We start from the raw sequence: 3,484 nt of genomic DNA, 5'->3' as shown, positions 1-3,484 counted from the left end.
CCTGACTGGGCGCCTGGCTCGCTGGGGTTTACGATTACAGGAGTACGGTATACGTGTGATTCATCGCTCTGGACGAAAACACTCGGACGCTGACGCCCTATCTCGATCGCCACTGCCTTCCGACACAGCCGGCTCAGCAGTTTCTAGTTGTCATTCATCATCTCTGACCATCACCGACATGCCGAAAGAACAGCGCAAAGATCCCTGGGTCGCTTCCCTGCTGGACATTTTGTCTCAACAAGCCCAGCAAGCCTTCACTTCGTGAAGGCTTGCTGTATCGTCGCAATTACCTGACCGAAGGCTGCAGGTGGCTCCTCGTGATCTCTCGTCATTTGCGCACGAACATTTGCAGTGCCTTCCACGACGACCCTCAGTGCAGTCACGCTGGCTCGTTCAAGATGTACTCGCGTCTTCACCTCAGGTACTACTGGCGAGGCATGTATCGATACGTTCGCCGGTATGTTCAGTCGTGCCCTGCGTGCCAACATCGCAAGGTTCCCACTCACAGCACCGCTGGTCCTCTACAGCCATTGCCCTGCCCTGCCCGACCATTCGACTGCCTCGGAGTCGATCTCTTCGGTCCACTCCCGACCACTAGTGACGGCAACCGCTGGATAATAGTCGCTATCGGCCACCTAACACGGCACGCAGAAACATCTGCGCTACCAGCAGCCACTGCAAAAGAGGTCGCGTGGTTCCTTCTTCGTCATCTCATTCCGCACCATGAGGCCCCACGTGAATTACTTAGTGACCCTGGCCGCGTCTTCCTCTCAAATGCCATCAAGGCTCTTCTCAAAGAATGCCGCATTGTACACCGCACTGCTTCCACATACCATCTTCAGACTAACGGCATGACGGAACACTTCAATCGTACCCTTGCCGACATGCTGGCGATGTACATGTCGGAAGACCGCACAAACTGGGACTGCGTACTTCCTTTCATCACCTATGCTTACAACTCTGCTTCTGAAACTACCACTGGCTTCTCTCCCTTCTTTCTCTTGTATGGACGTGAACCTCCATGTTCTATGGACACCATTCTGCCGTACAAACTGGACGTTTCTGAGGACAAAGCCATCTCTCAAACTGCTGTTTACGCTGAAGAATGCCGTAAACTGGCTCGTTCGTACACCACGCAAGATCAGTTGCGTCGAAAATTCCGTCACGACACAGCTGCGTCTGATGCCCATTACTTCCCGGGAAAGCTGGTTTGGCTTTGGGTACCGTCCACAACTCCCGGACATTCCACTAAGCTTTTGTCACGGTACCACGGTCCTTCCCGCATACTGGAGCAGACATCTCCCGTAAACTACATCGTCGAGCCAGTCAACCCATCGCGCGATCATCGCTGCCGAGGCCGCGACAGTTCACGTCACGCGACTTAAACCCTGCTACGACCCACCTATAGCGTCTTTTCCTTAAGTCGCCGTCGCCAGGATGGCTTCTCTTTGTGCGGTGTGGAAATTGTACCGGTGCCCATCAGCGTTAGCTCTGTGCCATGGTGAGAAAAGACGGCGAAGTTCATGGGTCGCGCTCTCGGCCTCCTGTTTTCTGTGCTGCAGCTGTCATGCTTGCCCTGGCGAGTTTCTTGCTGAAACTCCTCTGAAGAACACGCTTGCTACAGTAGTTATTATGAATCACAACCTTATCTTCCCTTCAAGGTAATGAATTCGAGCTGTTCCTTGCTATGCATTGCAGGTGTACCTGCAAATTTCCAGGGCAATTGCGCCAGCCCAGCCCTCGAACTACGCCGCACGCCACCTCGGAGGCCATAATGGAGCAACCTAGCTACACCTCGTTGCTCGCGAGCCCGCAAGAAATGTGTGCAAGTGTACGTGACAGTGACAACGAAGAGGTGAGTTTTCTAGTTGTTGCCTTAGTTGCCTGCACGGGTTGTGTGTTCTCTGACGTCGCTTTGGGCAATTTGGATGTGTGCGGAACCAGCTGAACTTCAAGTGCGAATTTGTTCAACGTGCATATGTGGACCCGTATTGTGAAAGGACTGCACAATGCCTAATAGGCAAGTAAAGCATTGCCTGCTGAGTGTTGAGAAAAAACTTGACATCGTGACTGGCATTCAATGCGGAGCGGAAAAGTCTACGTTGAAACGGATCTGCGTTTTACCCTTCTTTTCTCATGAACATAAAGCTTATGTTTTTTATATCATTGAAAGTGTATTTTCCTGTGTTTTGCAGCAGCAACTGAATTGGGAAGACCAGTGTCACTGCTTCTAGCAGCATCATATTAACTGCATCGGTGATGCCCGGTTGCCTTTTTAGATCAATATAGGGCAAATTTAGGAGAGGGCGATGCGAGGATTGAGGCCAGCCAGCTGCCGTTGCAAGAGCTTTTTCACTTGTTCTGCAGTCCCATTGGTACGATCATGTCTTTTTTCTCTTTCACGATCCTACAGTGATGGGCAAGTGGCGCACGCGACAGCTGCTGCGATACTTGTCGCTGCTGCTGCTGCTGCTGCCACGCTTGCCAACACTGAAACGGCCAGCAGCTGAGGGTTTAACGGCCCGACTGCTGCAATTATGTTGTATTCCGTTACCCAATGCCAAATCTTGGCGACGCCGCGTGCCCATGTCGTGACACTCACTTGTTCTGCCGTCTAACACGTACGATCATGCCTTCCCTCTCTTTCGCAATCCTACAGTGATGGGCAAGTGGCGATTATGTTGTATTCCCTTACCTAATGCCAGGTCTTGACGACGACGCGTGCCGATGTGATGAGACCTTTTGCATGCAAGGTGGAAGAAGACTTTCTCTGGACAGCATCGACTCCTCTGCTTGGGCTCACCCAGATGAAGTTTGCTAAAGGTGCCTTGTGCCAACGACAAGCGCTTACCTACATTGCCCTTCCGAACCCTTCACAGAAGAGAAATGGGGTGAGTTCGCACGAGGTCATACTATCAATGATGCTACTGGCTTAAGGTGCTTTAGAGCATCTTCTAAAGCAGACAAAAATGGGTTTTGGAGCAGCAAAACTGGTTTTCTGAGCAGACATGTACATGCTACAGTTGCAGTTACTGCCCGGCGGTGCATGTACGTAACGTACGCTTGCATGCCGCTAGAATGTGCCAAGTGGCTATATTGGGGGTTTCAGTGCTCATTGTAGGTGTTGCAGTTGTGTTCCCACTTACAATCAAACCATGGCAGTGTTGAAAAGAATGGCGGTGTTTAGAACCCGCACCTCCCCTAAATATGTTATGAGAGGAGACCAACTCGGAAGAGTCGACACCAGAGTCGACACTTATATATTTACAGCCAGTTAAGCGAGCAACGCCAGCCATACAGATAAGCTTACGCCAGTCTATCTTCTTTGTCCTCTTGATCTGCATGCCACTGGTATGTAGCAGTATGCTACTAGGAAGGCTATCGAAGCAGTCGACATGGCTCAACTGGGGTAGCATGTATCGGCATGCTTGTTATCGATTTGCACAAAAGGGAATCGGATTACCTCTTTTATGTGAATACACTT

This window comes from Rhipicephalus microplus, chromosome 2 (genome assembly GCF_043290135.1).
Source record: "Rhipicephalus microplus isolate Deutch F79 chromosome 2, USDA_Rmic, whole genome shotgun sequence".
In the NCBI taxonomy this organism is placed as follows: Eukaryota; Metazoa; Arthropoda; class Arachnida; order Ixodida; family Ixodidae; genus Rhipicephalus; species Rhipicephalus microplus.
This window is presented reverse-complemented; position numbering follows the sequence as displayed.